Source organism: Equus asinus, chromosome 13 (genome assembly GCF_041296235.1).
Source record: "Equus asinus isolate D_3611 breed Donkey chromosome 13, EquAss-T2T_v2, whole genome shotgun sequence".
NCBI lineage: Eukaryota > Metazoa > Chordata > Mammalia > Perissodactyla > Equidae > Equus > Equus asinus.
Window position 1 is genome coordinate 25877383 of NC_091802.1, and position 16989 is coordinate 25894371.

Below are 16989 nucleotides of genomic sequence, written 5' to 3' on the forward strand. Positions count from 1 at the left end.
ACCGTGCCCATAAATTACCTCGCGGGTCTGCTCTCATCACATCCTCCCTAGTGCTTGAAGGAGACTCTAGAAGGTCTGCTCCAATTCGCTCTTTTGGTCAGGTCAGAACTAGGTCCTTCAAACCTCTGCAAACGCTTTTAGCCCTACAGCCTTAAATTACAGATGGTGACACGTGGCCTCTGGCCTGTCTCCTAAAGATCAGACAGACTCAAGATTTATAAATGTTCAGAGAAGCAGGTTCAGGCCCCAAACAAAGGAACTGCAAGGCTGGGGAGAGGAGGGCGAGGGAAGAGGGGGAGAGAGATGAGAAGGGAACCAGAGGCAGAGTCGGGCAGTGTTTCTCTCTTGCACCCCCTCCTCATCCCCAAGTCAGTTACAGATCCACTCCCATCGAACAAAGGAACACAAATACTCGAAACTTCCATCATCCCTACCACTAGCTCTGAGTCTTTCAAATTCTTTTAAAGAAAAATAATTTTCCTTGGTGGACTTGCAAAAAAAAGTGGGGGGGGGGGTGGCCAGGAGCACTGTAGACAAAAGGGACGCGGCCTCCTCTCCTGTGCATTAATATTCCATATTCCTGGGATGATTTCCACTTTCACAGTTTGACTGTTTTATAACAGATTTGATGCGAGAGAAGACAAATGGCCTCACAAAGGAAAGACGACAAATCATCTCACTGCTTTTAGCAGGGTTTTCTCTTTATTTTTATTTATTTTTATTCTGTAGCTGGGCTGCAGAGCTCTCTGCCTTGCTGGAGATGTTTAATATTAACGTCAAGCCACCACGATCTGGCAATAGAGTTGGCCAGTGCTGTGTTTACGGTTTTGTGACTGCTGGCTTCAGGAAGATGAAGCTCCTGTTCAAACAGCAGCCCCGCTAACAGCTCCTGTTGGAAGCCAGGGGATGCTTCACTGCTTAGACGTGAATCACTTCCTCCAACCGCACGAAGGTGAGACTGACACTAGCGTTACATTTGTATCCCTCTCCAGACCACTGCCCGACGACCCAGGGCCCGGGCGCAGCAGAGGATGCGGCTCAGCTCCCGTTTAACTTCTACGTTTAGGGGGTCAAAACACACAGAAATTAGTGAGGGTATTTATGGTCAACCCACAGAGTTTCAGCAAAGCATTCTATTACTTCCCATAATGAGTTGGAGGACTTATTTTACTTAAAAACCCAGTACCAATCTAATCATGTAAGAAGCAACTACTGAGCAGACAAACGTAAGGCGCCACGCCTGCATGTCACGGACTTGGCGTGCCACAAAGGAGCTGAGGGTCGGAGGCGCGGGGCACCTACCTCTGACCAGCCCCGCGGTGCTGACACTCGCCCCCTGGGGTGGAATGATCCCTGTTCTCCTCCTCTGTCCTCTGATCTTCCTCCTGGCTGGGAGCAGCCCTTCTCCTGGGTTCTGTTCTCCCCGCTTCTCTCGACACCCTCCCCTGGCAGTCTCATCCCTGCTCTCAGCTCTAACAATCTCCTCTGCACGAAGGAGGCCCGCAGCCAGAGTGCCCACAGGCTCACCAAGATACTGCCACCAACTCGAATAAAACGGAACGCACCCCCGACGCTGCAAGACTGTGCTGTCACCTAAACTGCCACTTGTGTTAATAATGGCGGCAAAATGTTTGTTATTCATGCCCCAGACTTAACTGTTTAATGGCAGGAAGCTATAAACAAAGTCACAGGTATCAATACCACATTTTCTGATTAAAAAATAAAACCCACCCTGAGATCGGGCTCTAGTTTAGACAGTTTACCTACATCAATTGATAAAATGCAAATTGATGTCCTTTATCTGTCAGTCTTTGTGGTTCTAACAGTATCCTTCAGAGAACTTCCCTCTCTCCTCTGTAAATCAGAGAGAAATGTGGAAAAAGGAAGGTTTGTCCCCGACACCTGCCAGGTAAACCTTCGCCAGGAGTAGTGACCAGGACCCCTCAGCTTCTGGATGTCTCCAACAGGGCCATTTCTCCCCCAGTTGGTTCACCAACTAGTCACTCAAGTGAGCAATTTGATGACCTCGACCAGTTATATGACTGGCTTTAAAAAGCCTGATTGCTAAGTGGAAAATGAGTAGTTTGCATTTCTGCCCCTGAAAGCTGGTGGGCCTGTTTTGCTGCATAGCTGCGCCTCCCCTGCAGGACCGGGAGGGGGACGAGCGGCCGGAGTACTGCCAAGTGCGCGTAGGAGAAAATGTGTATTGATTTCTTCTTTCTTATAAAGGAGCACAAAGCATTGAAGAACAATTGCTCGTCTTTGCAGCATTTCACATTCCACACGAGACAAAAGGCCCAACCCCCACCAGCCTCTGAGAAGCAGAAAGGGGAGCTGTGCAGAGCAGCGTCTCCTGGGTGTCAGCGGCCACCGTGCTATCCGGGTCCACCGCTGGGACTCCAAACACCCTGGGCCACGCATGCCTCCTCTGCCTCTGATCAAGTCAGCTCCCTCTCCAGGCCCAGGTTTCCTCATCTATATTGGAGAAGAAAGAGCCTTCAGTCTTCTTTACCTTTTAAGTGCAGTGCCAGAGGGTAAAAGAGTTAATGTTTATAAAGTGCTCTGCTCCCCAGAGGGAGATGATGGGTGAAACACAAGGTGTGGTTACGGCTCATTCCAGACCTCATCTCCAGGGTAGTTAGTAATAGCTCCCGTTACAGACACCGCGCTTCCCAGCACCTTGAACTCAAAGTACAATGAGGCAAAATGCCCTTGATCTAAATGTCCCTCTTTGGTTTGATACTTAACACAAACGCTCAAAATAAAAAGGGTAACCAGAGCCTCTTATGCCTTGTTAAGGCACATATAGAATCCATTCCAGAACTGTCTTCTTAAACCAAACAAATTCTGAAAGCGGGCCAAATAACTGACCTATAGTAACTGAGAATTTGTAGGAGAGCCACCAGAAACCAAAGCCAGTCTAGCTATGACAGCCAAGAAGGGCAGGAGAAAGCCTATGGGATAACCCAAAGTTTGTGCTGCACACTCTTGGAAGGAATGGAAATGCAAGAGTGTTCTTGAGAGATCTTTCCCCAGGACTCATCCTCAGTAAAAATGACCTCAAGAACTCTCTAAGTAAAGGGTTGGGAATGAGAAGTCCCAAGACTGGACTCTTCATTTCTGGGGCTTTTCCAACATGGCCAAAAGCTAAGAACAAAATATGGAGCTGGCCCTCAAGCAGTGCAATGTTCTACCATGGAAACATAACCCACAAAGAATTAGGACATGGCCTGGTAATGAATGTTGTCCATAATATGGACATGTACAGTGCTATGGGAGCAGAGGAAAGTGTATTAAAGGAGTGAGATGATTTGGAAAGATTTCAGTAAAAGAGGCAAAAAAAACCTTTGTTCATCCATCTTTATAGGACTGTTTGCAAAAATAATCTTACCAGCAAATTGTAAATAGACTTAAAGCTGAAGGCCTTTAAAGGCATTTCAGACAGGAGACTTATAGCCAACCTTTTTTCAGGTTTACACAGAAATGGATATGTCTGTGTTTCAGGCAAAGAGGCAAGGACATAATATATATATACATGAAAACACACATTTTGTTTTTTTAAAAATTATCTGTGCAGGGGCTGGCCCCATGGCCGAGTGGTTAAAGTTCTGCATGCTCCATGCCATGCTGTGGAGGTGTCCCACATGCAAAGTAGACAAAGACTGGCACAGATGTTAGCTCGGGGCCAATCTTCCTCAGCAGACACAAACAAAAAAAAGAGGAGGATTGGCAACAGATGTTAGCTTAGGGCAAATCTTCCTCGCACACAATTATCTGTACAGATTACACTTAAAACAGTTCTTCTCAGGAACAAAAAATTTAAAAGAACATTTCATTCTCAAGAAGCTAATGAGCAAGAAGGACTATTTTCACCTTATAAAATAAAGAAACCAAGGCACATAGAGAAGACTTCTTCCGGGTCACACTGCATATGAGCGCCAGGGGGTGACACACACTCAAGAAGCTGGAATCAGTTCTATGTCTTAGAGAAGGCTGACAGCAACTGGGGAAAGACCTTAAATAAACTGTTTTGCAAATAATACTTGTCTAAAAAAATGCTATATAATAAGGCAAGATACAATGGGAATCAAAAAATATTATTCCAAATGTATGAGCATAAAACCTTGATGATACCAAATACGAGATTCCAGTAAACTATGGATAGTACTTTGACTTACAAGTTAAGCATTCTTAGCAAGAAAAAAAACCCCTAACAAGTGTTTTTGTGAACTGTAATACATACCGTTAGAGAGGAACAAATAAAATAGGGGTTCAAGGAATAAAGAGCCCCCAACTCAGTGGAGCTCAGGGGGTCCTAACAGTCCCTGGAAAGGCTGGTGTTGGCCAAGGACTATGACCATTTCAACAGGAAAGAACAGCGGTCGGGTCGGGGTGAGGAGGTGTTCCAGGTTAAGTGAGCAGAAGAAAGAGACACAAGTGGGAGGAGTATGGAGTGTGTTCTGGGTATCGCAGTGGTGTGCACACTGAAAAGGTGATGGGGGGCCCGGCCCCGCGGCCGAGTGGTTGGGTTCATGTGCTCTGCTTCGGTGGCCCAGGGTTTCACCGGTTCGGGTCCTGAGCGCGGACATGGCATCACTCAACAAGCCATGCTGAGGCGGCATCCCACATGCCACAACTAGAAGGACCCACAAGTAAAAATACACAACTATGTACCAGGGGGCTTTGGGAGAAAAAGGAAAAATAAAATCTTAAGAAAAGAAAAGGTGATGGGGAGAAAGAGGGAGCAGGGGGGCAAATCACCGCAGGCCCAGAGCGGCAGGTTCGAGAGTGTGGCTTTACTCTACAGGCTAGGAGGAGGAGCGGGCCCTAAGAGATACTTAGGGGGCTTTAATCTGGCCACGCTACACACAACTGATCAGGTCAGACTAGTGTTAAGAGGCGGTTAGTGCAGTAGGCTACGTGGGAAGTATAAGAAAAGATCTGGACTCAAAAAGAAGCAGCAGAAATGGAAAGTAGACATCACTGAATGATATGTTAAAATAAAGCTGCAAGCAGATTATACGAAAGAAAAGAAATCAGACAAAACTAAGAGAAAATATAGCTGAATAACTGATCTTGGGATACAGGGGGGATTGCTTACGTATAAAAGCAATGAAAAATATTCAAAAGAAAAAAGTTTTATATATTTGATTACATTAAAAAGTAAAACTTATATGTGACCAATAACAATCATTAATATCAACAGGCAAGCAAAATGGGAAAAATCTATAAAAAATATGAAATATGGTGTATAATAATAATATAAAATAGAGAATTCATACAAAATGCAGAGAAAAACTAAAACTCAAAGAGGAAAATGGGCAAAGGGTAAAAAAAAGAAATACAAATGATTAATAAATATACAGATTTTTCAAGTTCACTGTTAAGTGAAAAAATAATCCCCAGATCCTTAGCCCAGTGCCTAGCACGTTGTAGATCCTCATAAGGGGTTACTTGTTATGAACTCACAAACAAGAATCAATGATAACTGCTGGCGTATCAAAACAGAAAATATTTTTATTTTTTTATGTTTTTTAAGATGGGCACCTGAGCTAACAACTGTTGCCATTCTTTTTTTTTTTTTTCCTGCTTTTTCTCCCCAAATCTCCCCAGTACATAGTTGTATATTTTAACTGTGGGTCCTTCTAGTTGTGCTTTGTGGGACGCCACCTCAGCATGGCCTGATGAGTGGTGCCATGTCCGCACCCAGGACCCGAACCGGCGAAACCCTGGGCCACCGCAGCAGAGCGCGAGAACTTAACCACTCGGCCACGGGGCAGGCCCCAAAACAGAAAATATTTTTAAAAGATAACTCTCCTTATTAGCAAAGGTGCAGCGAGAGACATAAGCCTCAGCTGCAGGGGGCGGGGGTGGGGGGGGCATATAAATCAGTACAACCCATCAAGAATCATTAGAAATTGACCCAGGCATTACCCTTCTAAGAACCTATTCTAAAGACACAAGCAAAACTTAGAACACAGATTTCTGTATGAATATGTTCATTACAGCATTACTTAAAGAGAAATAAAAATAATCAGAAACAACCTAAATGTCAAATAATAAGTATCTCATAATTGAATATTATGAAGTTATTAACGTCTTTAAAAATGGCATTAAAATGCTTATACTATAAAGTTAACCAGAAAAAGGGATTCAAACATATATGTATATATCTTTATAAAATATCTACACAAAAAAATTCTGCAAGAAATCATATAAAAGTATTAATGTTCAAGTCTCAATAGCACATAACATATGAATTTTTCTTTGTCTTTTCTGTATTTTCCAAGTTTTCTTCCATGAGCATGTATTATTTTTATTATAGGGGAAAAAGATATTGTCTCTAAGGACAGTGGGTGAGATGCATCTGAGCTGGCAGAGGCAGAACTGTAAGAGCAAACTGACTGAATATACTGGATCTGGGTTCAAAGTTCATTAGGAGGGATAGGGTCTTTGTAATCAGAAGAATGGTACAACCATAAGAGCAGGTCTGGAAATTCAGTGATTCACACTAAAATGTGAATGACTTGATAGGCAAAACCTTCCTATATAGAAAGCATCTCCATGATAAAAAGAAAGCAAAGGAAAAGAAAAAATTTTAATCCAAACAAGTTTTTCTCCCCCTCCAAGCAAGTTTTTAATCGAGAGAAAGGCTCTCGCATGTGTACTGGGAGTGGGAGGAAGCAGCTTCCCTTGGGTACATCATGCCCACATAAAAAAAAATTTTTTTTTGAGGAAGATTAGCCCTGAGCTAACTGCTGCCAATCCTCGTCTTTTTGCTGAGGAAGACTGGCCCTGAGCCAACATCCATGCCCTCTTCCTCTACTTTATATGTGGGCGTGCCAAGCGCTGCCATGTCCGCACCCGGGATCCGAACCGGCGAACCCCAGGCCGCCGCAGCGGAACGTGTGCACTTAACCGCTGTGCCACTGGGCCGGCCCCTATTCCCACATATTTCTAAAAGCTTGCTGGTTTCCTGGAAACAGTGGCAGGGGTCAAGATTCACACTCCTAAATGCAAATACTGGCTCCAATACTTACTTGCTGTTTAACTTGGGTAAGTTACTTAATTGCTCTATGCCTCAGTATTCTTATCATAAAATGCAGATAATGTAAACCACCTCAGTGGTTTCTCATAAGGATTGAATGAAAACGTACGTGAAAGGCTTAGTGCAGTGTCTGGCATATAGTAAATGCTCAATAAGTGGAATATGATGTTATTACTCTATGTTATTTCATTGCCAATCAGAAATAGGGCGGCAGCCTTAGGGTGGATAAATCAGAGCAAAGGATGAATGACCTTAGAAAAAGAAATGCTCTTCACATTTAGCAACCTAATGTTGGCTCAGTGATCACTCCAGCAAATGTGCTAACAGTGTGTATGTACGACTAGTGTAAAGGAAGGTGAGAAACACCTAGCTGTTGCCTACCCACTTGCAAATTACTTAGTTGTGATTAACACAATATCTATGTAAGATATTACGATATATTTTAAAAAGCAATAATAATAAAATACAAGAACTTAAAAACAATAACTCCTTAAGAGAACATTTATACACATTCACTTTAAAGAACATGACAGATTCTTTTGGGGGAAAAAAGGATTCACAATCCTTTGAAGAAACGATGGGCATTTGACTGCAGAAATGAGAACTATAGTCAAGAAGTCCCATTCTGAGGAAAGATTTATCTGTTCAGCATCTACAATCTCTTTCTAGAAGATGCGCTGTTATCACTCCACATGCTGCTCAGAACCAAGGCTTCAACTTGAGAATGCAAATTCTCTAGAATTGTCTAAAACTGCACAGCAGTGAATCAGAAAAGATAGAAGAGACAATGGCACTGCTTCCTTTGCAACCCAGTTTTAATCTGGCCCAAGTCTCGGGTTTGAACTTGAGAATGTTTCCTTTGTCCTTCTGACGTTCCTGGAGGAGGAAGCCCCATGCCTCCTATCTCTGTGCGGGACACCATCTTTAATGATGATATATGGTGATCCTTCTCCTCTGCACGGTTGGGGGGTCAAACATGTGCCACCGCCCGCCTAAGTAGCAACAAGCGAATTATAAACTGTGTCAATCCGAGTTAATGCAAAGCTGTAATCCTCTTTAACAAGAGATCAAATCACTGCCATGAGTTATGTTCATTCTGTAATCTGATAAGGAAGAGAGGGAACCTCTAATAAAAGAGTAATGGGAGCCTTTAATGACGCTGGTAAAAGGCAGCACCAGGGAAAATATTGCTCTGTTCCTGCTGATCAGATCAATGTTGCATATTTGCCCGGACCTGTCTCACCTGTCAGAAGAACCTGTGTCTTTTTAGGAGATAAGAAGCCTCAGAGAAAACATCTGTATCTTAACCATTCTTGCTTGCAAGCTTTTAACCAACAAAAAATGCTCTATGGAGATGGTATTTGTGTGGTTATTAGCTGATGTGCTCTCAAATGCTGAGCAAACTACACCCAATATTCACCATGATCCAGTGCACGTTTCTATTAAATAAAGGGGTAAAGTTGGCAAGGGCAGTCAAACATGGTCTAAGTAACCTCTGGGTTACCACGCAGGAGGAAAGGAACATATCAGCAGAGTGGTAGAATATGCCATATTTAGGGTTCAGACCCACACAAAAATGGCAAGCCGAAGATAAATTGCCTGTACAAATTCTATTATACCAAGGCACCTCAAGAACAACGTGGCAGTGATGTTGACAAAGCACTTTACAAGGCTGGGTTACATTTGTACATTTCTTTTCTAAAACTCCAGATGTAAAACAATAATGTATTTGGTGCTTAGTAGTTATCATTAAAAGACTCTCTCCTTGTTCTGTCTTAATGCCAGTAGCTTATAAAAGCAGAGGGAAAGCAGTTTTTTATTTTGGGGGAGGGAATTGGGGGCTAAAATGGAAATTCTTCCTGTTCTTATTGAGAATTTCTTTAAGTTCTTTGAAAAGGAATGGAGTACCTATAAAATGTTAATATGGCTATCATTTTTTTAATACAAAAAAAGCCATTTAGGAAATACAATAACCTACCCTTTTAATGAACAGTACCAGAATTGGGTTTGTCGAATAACTGCTCTCTGAAGCAGCGGTAAGTGCAAGACAAACACCAAGTTCTCTGGTGTACATGGAGCTGCTCGGTGCCACTCAGACCTGTTCCATGCAAACAAACAAACAAACAACAACAACAAAACCCATGCCGGCAGCGTAAGCAGTTCCCATGGACTCCCTTTCCCAAAGCTGAGGCAGCGGCCAGTTTGAGGAGCACATCTCGATCCATCTCACAGGTCTTACTGAGAATTTGCTTCTCCTACTTGTCACACTAGCATTTCACTATCTGACCTACATCAACACAGCAAATGAGAAAGAATTAACTTCTTTAAAAGTCTGCCTCAGAGGGCCTTGCAAAAGCACAGGCAAAAAGCAGATGATTATTTCCACAACTTCCAAATTCTTCCTTTTGTTAGAACCATAATAAATAAGAGATCATCTGAATTTTTACCTCCTGCTCCCCTGGTCTAACAGCACCCCAGGGGATTCACATCATGTAAAAGAAGCTGTTTCTAAAATGTTCTCGGTCACCCCAGAATAGCTTCAGTAGTCAGAGAAGTGAACAGCAATCCTGTAAACATGCAAGTAACATGCTGACCTGTTCTTGGTGCTGACAATATGCTCAGAGGGATTTTCCACCAATGAGACATCACACCTCTTCGCACCTTAGCCCATTGATAACTCTGTCTCTACCATTTCCCACGAGACTTTGCCCTCATAGCACAGATTACTCTGAGGGGCAAACAGTAGCTGTTCTGGGAGCTGAGCTGCCCCGTGCCAAGAGCATCAAGGGTTTCACAAAGCCACTGATCTAAAGCTTTCAGGCTCGTGGTAATCTCCTCCCTTGCATGCAAACACGTAATACATGGGAAAGTGGGATTTCTTTTGTTTTCTCTCAATCCTGGGAATGTTCACAGGGCCTGCAAAGAGAAACCACCTGCCTACCTCGTAACAGAGTAAAGATCTACTGAACCAGCACACACAAAGGATCAGGGGTTACATGAGACTTTCACTAACAAAGGAGACCTGCAGGCACCTAAAAGCATTTAAATCAGTATCCAAAGTTTGTCTGGAAAGAAATGCCCCTAAAGGGGAATTTGTTAACACAGGGACCCAAACTTGGCTACTTTGCATTTAAAAAGGGTTTTTAAAAAAATAGATCACTTGAAGAGAAAAATTCCTAGCATGAGAAAAGAATATGTATCAGCAGAAATTAACTAAATAGATAACACTACACAGACCACACCACAGGAAAACAAAATGAAGCTGCCACTACCTTTTTAAAGATCCTGTTAAAGATAGTACTTCTTTCTCCACTAAGGGTATCTTAATTCTCTGTGTTAAAGATCTCTTCTTCTCTCTCCCTTAATGAGAGCTATGTGCCACGTTCAATTATATTGGACCACGTGCAAAATTTTTTAAACTCGACCTTGATAAGGGATATGGGGGATTCAACAACAAGTAACAGCCCTCAGATTCCCCATCCCCTCCAAAAAACCAAACACCGGGTATTAACCCAACTTAGCCATGCGTATGGAACAATAAACTGGAACCAAGAAACACAGAAAGAAACGAGATCTCTTCTCTCTCCAGATCTGGGTAAAGTAGGAACCAAGGTGGAGCTGCCTCTGGGAATAAGAAATCAAAAGGGCTGGAAAATTTATGTTATGTGTACTTTACCATGATTAAAAACCGGGAGGAGCGAAGCTAGTCAGGTATTAAAAAGCCAGTTTTATCCATATGGTCCATAGGGCAGAAATCATAAAGGGAGAGAAGATCTTCCATTTATATACTTCAATAGAGAAATAATCAGGACCTTCCCACCTCCTCTCTATTATATACACAATTTTCAAAATGAAAATGTCCTTTTTTTCTGTTGATGAAAAGCAATACAAGCTTATTGTAAAAAAAATTCAAACACTACAGAAATACATAGACTAGAAAGTAAAATTTGTCCTCTGCTCCACCCCATTCAGCAATAAATATGTGAAGAGTCTGGTGTACAGAGCTACAGAGCTTATTTTTCAATGATGATGAATACAAAGGCATTCTCATGGCAGAAGATTAGAGCAAAATAGAAATATAAAACATTGAAAGCCTCCCTTCATCCTCTTCTTCCTCCCAGTGGCTTCTCCCTAGGGAAACATTGTTAATATGATGTATGGTCTTCCCAGGCATTTTCTTAAGCACTACAACATATACATACTACGTGTACATATATATCTAATTTTTATTTTAAAAACATAAATGGATCATATTATAAGAACTGTTTTTACTCAAAAAGTGGGATTATAATATAGTATTTTGTAACCTACTTTTTCCACTCAACATTGTTTATTTTTTATTTTTTATTTTTATTTTTTTAATTAAGATTATGATAGTTTACAACCTTGTGAAATTTCAGTTGTACATTATTGTTAGCCATGTTGTGGGTACACCACTTCACCCTTTGTGCCTTCCCCCCACACCCCCCTTTCCCCTGGTAACCACTGATCAGTTCTCTTTGTCTATATGTTAACTTCCACCTATGAGTGGAGTCATATAGAGTTCGTCTTTCTCTGTCTGGCTTATTTCGCTTAACATGATACCCTCAAGGTCCATCCATGTTGATGTGAATGGGACGATTTTGTCCGTTTTTATGGCTGAGTAGTATTCCATTGTGTATATATACCATATCTTCTTTATCCAATCATCAGTTGCTGGGCACTTAGGTTGGTTCCACATCTTGGCTATTGTAAATGATGCTGTGATGAACATAGGGGTGCATGGGACTCTTGGAATTGCTGATTTCAGGTTCTTAGGATAGATACCCAGTAGTGGGATGGCTGGGTCACAAGGTATTTCTATTTTTAACTTTTTGAGAAATCTCCATACTGTTTTCCGTAGTGGCTGCACCAGTTTGCATTCCCACCAACAGTGTATGAGGGTTCCTTTTTCTCCACAACCTCTCCAACATTTGTCACTCTTGGTTTTGGATATTTTTGCCAATCTAACAGGTGTAACGTGATATCTGAGTGTAGTTTTGATTTGCATTTCCCTGATGATTAGTGATGATGAGCATCTTTTCATGTGTCTATTGGCCATCCTTATATCCTCTCTGGAGAAATGTCTGTTCGTGTCCTCTACCCATTTTTTGATCGGGTTGTTTGATTTTTTGTTGTTGAGCTGTGTGAGTTGTTTATATATTATGGAGATTAACCCTTTGTCGGATAAGTAGCTTATAAATATTTTTTCCCAATTAGTGGGCTGTTTTTTTCTTTCAATCCTATTTTCCCTTGCCTTGAAGAAGCTCTTTAGTCTGATGAAGTCCCATTTGTTTATTCTTTCTATTGTTTCCCTCGTCTGAGGAATTATGGTGTCCAAAAAGATTCTTTTGAAACTGATGTCAAAGAGTGTACTGCCTATATTCTCTTCTAGAAGACTTATTGTTTCAGGCCTAATCTTTAGGTCTTTGATCCATTTTGAGTTTATTTTGGTGAGTGGTGAAAAAGAATGGTCAATTTTCAATCTTTTGCATGTGGCTGTCCAGTTTCCCCAGCACCATTTGTTAAAGAGATTTTCTTTTCTCCATTGTAGGCCCTCAGCTCCTTTGTCGAAGATTAACTGTCCACAGATGTGTGGTTTTATTTCTGGGCTTTCAATTCTGTTCCATTGATCTGTGCACCTGTTTTTGTACCAGTACCAGGATGTTTTGATTACTGTAGCTTTGTAGTATGTTTTGAAATCACGGATTGTGATGCCTCCGGCTTTGTTTTTCTTGCTCAGAATTGCTTTAGCAATTCGGGGTCTTTTGTTGCCCCATATGAATTTTAGGATTCTTTGTTCAATTTCTGTAAAGAATGTTATTGGCATTCTGATAGGGATAGCATTGAATCTGTAGATTGCTTTAGGTAGTATGGACATTTTAACTATGATTATTCTTCCAATCCATGTGCATGGAATGTCTTTCCATCTCTTTATGTCGTCATCAATTTCTTTCAAGAAAGTCTTGTAGTTTTCATTGTATAAATCTTTCACTTCCTTGGTTAAATTTATCCCAAGGTATTTTATTCTTTTCATTGCGATTGTGAATGGGATTGAGTTCTTGAGTTCTTTTTCTGTTAGTTCATTGTTAGTGTATAGAAATGCTACTGATTTATGTATTTTGACTTTATACCCTGCAACTTTGCTGTAACTGTTGATTGTTTCTAATAGTTTACCTATGGATTCTTTGGGGTTTTCTATATATAAGATCATGTCATCTGCAAACAGCGAGAGTTTTACTTCTTCATTGCCTATTTGGATTCCTTTTATTTCTTTTTCCTGCTGAATTGCTCTGGCCAACACCTCCAGTACTATGTTGAATAGGAGTGGTGAAAGTGGGCACCCTTGTCTTGTTCCTGTTCTGAGAAGGATGGGTTTCAGTTTTTGTCCATTGAGTATGTTGGCTGTGGGTTTGTCATATATGGTCTTTATTATGTTGAGGTACTTTCCTTCTATACACATTTTATTGAGGGTTTTTATCATAAATGGATGTTGGATCTTGTCGAATGCTTCCTCTGCATCTATTGAGATGATCATGTGGTTTTTGTTTCTCATTTTGTTAATGCAGTGTATCACGTTGATTGACTTGCAGATGTTGAACCATCCCTGTGTCCCTGGTATAAATCCCACTTGATCATGGTGTATAATCTTTTTGATGTATTGCTGTATTCGGTTTGCCAGAGTTGTGTTGAGGATTTTTGCATCTATGTTCATCAGTGATATTGGCCTGTAGTTTTCCTTCTTTGTGTTGTCCTTCTCAGGTTTGGGGATCAGAGTGATGTTGGCTTCATAGAATGTGTTAGGGAGTGCTCCATCTTCCTCAATTTTCTGGAATAGTTTGAGAAGGATAGGTATTAAATCTTCTTTGAATGTTTGGTAGAATTCTCCAGAGAAGCCGTCTGGTCCTGGACTCTTATTTTTGGGGAGGTTTTTGATTACTGTTTCTATTTCTTTACTTGTGATTGGTCTATTCAGATTCTCTATTTCTTCCTGATTCAGTTTGGGGAGGTTGTAAGAGTCTAGGAATTTGTCCATTTCTTCTAGGTTGTTCAAGTTGTTGGAATACAGTTTTTCATAGTATTCTCTTATGATCCCTTGTATTTCTTTGGTATCCATTGTGATTTCTCCTCTCTCATTCCTAATTTTATTTATCTGAGATTTCTCTCTTCTTTTCTTAGTGAGTCTGGCTAAGGGTTTGTCGATTTTGTTAATTTTTTCGAAGAACCAACTCTTTGTTTCATTGATCCTTTCTACTGTCTTTTTTGTTTCAATATCATTTATTTCTGCTCTAATTTTTAGTATTTCCCTCCTTCTACTGACTTTGGGCTTTGTTTGTTCTTCTTTTTCTAATTCTGTTAGGTGTTGTTTGAGGTTGCTTATGTGAGATTTTTCTTATTTACTGAGGTGAGCCTGTATTGCAATGAATTTCCCTCTTAGGACTGCTTTTGCTGTGTCCCAAATGAGTTGGTATGGCGTGTTTTCATTTTCATTTGTCTCCAGATAATATTTGATTTCTTTTTTAATTTCTTCAATAATCCATTGTTTGTTCAGTATTTTAATTTTTTTACTTTTTCCTTTTTCTCCCCAAAGCCCCCCAATACATAGTTGTGTACTTTTAGTTGTGGGTCCTTCTAGTTGTGGCATGTAGGATGCTGCCTCAGCATGGTTTGATGAGTGGTGCCATGTCCGTGCCCAGGATCCAAACCAGTCAAACCCTAGGCTGCCAGAGCGGAGGGCAAGAACTTAACCACTGGGCCACGGGGCTGGTCCCTCAACATTATGTTAAGACATACAGCGCCATTTCCTCCTTTACCAGCTGCTTATAATTTCATTGAATGATTTTCTGTGATTTATTTAACTAGTTGCCTATTGATGGTCATTTGGATTGTTTCTTATTTTTCCCTATTATAAACAATGTTCCAATAAAGACCTTTGATACAAATATATTTGCCCACTTGCTATTTCTTTAGGTTAATTCCTAGAAGTAGATTTTTCTGGGTCAACAGAGACATATACATTTAAAATTCTGAAACACACTGCCAAACAGCCCTCCAAAGTGATTTTGCCAATTACATTCCCCACAACAGCATACGGAAGTGTCTGTTTCCTCACACCATCAACACTGTGGATTACCAATCTTTTAATGTTTTCCAATTTAATAAGGAAAAAAATGAAATCTCATTGTTTTAATTTGTGTTTCTTTGATTAATGAGGTTGACAGACTTTATGGTTTTTTGCCATTTGAGATTTTTCTTTTACGATTTCTAAGTTTGCTTTGCCCATTATTTTTATTGGGATATTCTTTTTTTTTGGAGGAAGATTAGCCCTGAGCTAACTGCTGCTGCCAATCCTCCTTTTTTTTGCTGAGGAAGACTGGCCTTGAGCTAACATCCGTGCCCATCTTCCTCTACTTTATATGTGGGACACCTACCACAGCATGGCTTGCCAAGTGGTGCCATGTCCACACCCGGGATCCAAACTAGCAAACCCCGGGCCGCCAAAGTGGAACGTGTGAACTTAACTGCTGCACCACTGAGCCAGCCCCATGGGATATTCTTAGAGATCTGTAAAAACTCTTTACATTGTATTATTACATAGTAAAGTAATATGTCATATATGGAACTTTTTCTTTCCAGTTTGTCATTTACTTATAATCTTGTTTTTGATGTCTTTTTCAATGTGACTTTTATGTAGTCAGATCTATTAATATTTTCCCTTATGCTTCTGGCCTTGGTGTCATGCTTACAAAGTCCTTCTCTACCTCAAAGTGATAAAAAAATTCTCTATTCAGACATGCACACCGAGAATGACATATCTGTAAGTTAGCAGAACCAAAACTATTCACTTGAAGAAAAGTAGTATGCACAGATATTGACATTCTAACAATTATGAAAGTTTCCCCTTACTCAATGATATTTTGTGGTGTAGAAAGTAGGACACAAATAGTACAGATTATTTCCTCAAAACAGTACTAGATTATTTCCAGTTGTGACAAAGCAGGCCAAGCTACGACTGCCTCCTTCTTAAGTTAAAGTAACGATACCTCCTGGCCCTGGAAGTTTTGATACTAGAAGCAGAAAGAGCTAATACTCAGGTACTCCACCCACAGTTAATCCGGCCTTTTCAGACCACAGAGCATGAGCAGTAACATGGATGTGCGCCTGTGTACCCTTACGAACACAGTGGGAAGGGAGTGCACTTAGATAAAAACACATGCTCAGTTCTCCAGCTACAAGGCTTTCATTAAATTCCTTGTTAAGTGGCTAAACCAACTGGAGAACAACTCTGATAATCAGTCCACAAAGGATAGCCTCCTCCCCCCCCCCCCCCACCCCGCAAATACTGAATACTACAATGTTACTCAACAAACTTCTCTCAGCGCCTTCTCCCCTGCCTACTCTACCTGAAGGGGCAACGTAACACAGCTCTGGCCAACATAACACAGCTCCAGCCAATGAAACAGAAGAAGTTTGTTGGAGGGGATTCTGGGAAGCTTTTACTTTTCTGATGAACGAAAATAGGCATGGCTGACACCACTCCTCTCCCCTTGTTGCCTAAAATGCGTGTTCAATGGCTGAAGCTGCAGCAGTCACCTAGGGACTGCAGGGGAAAGACCAAGAGATGTTGGCCCTAATATCAAGGAGAAGGGAAAACCATCACCAATACTTGTCTGCCACTAGGATTATTCTGTCAAAAAAAAAAAAAACTCATTTGCTTATGCTTCTGTAGTCAGGATTTACGTTTCTTGCAGACCAAGGCTAACATAATCCTAAATAATACAGTCATTTTCAAATAATCTTTATGTCTAGCAAGTAGACCCTCAAAAATTATGAGTGAATAAATATAATTCTGAAAAATTAAGTGCCCCTAGGGTATTAGGTGATTCAAGAAAAATTCCAACTAAGAATGACAAAAACTTGAT

At 40.9% G+C, this 16989-nt stretch overlaps 1 protein-coding gene across 3 annotated transcripts in view; it reads right to left on the reverse strand.

Annotated features, from left to right (window-relative positions):
• AATF (apoptosis antagonizing transcription factor) overlaps nt 1–16989 on the reverse strand; it is a 101114-nt gene that overhangs the window by 7984 nt on the left and 76141 nt on the right. The window lies entirely within an intron of this gene.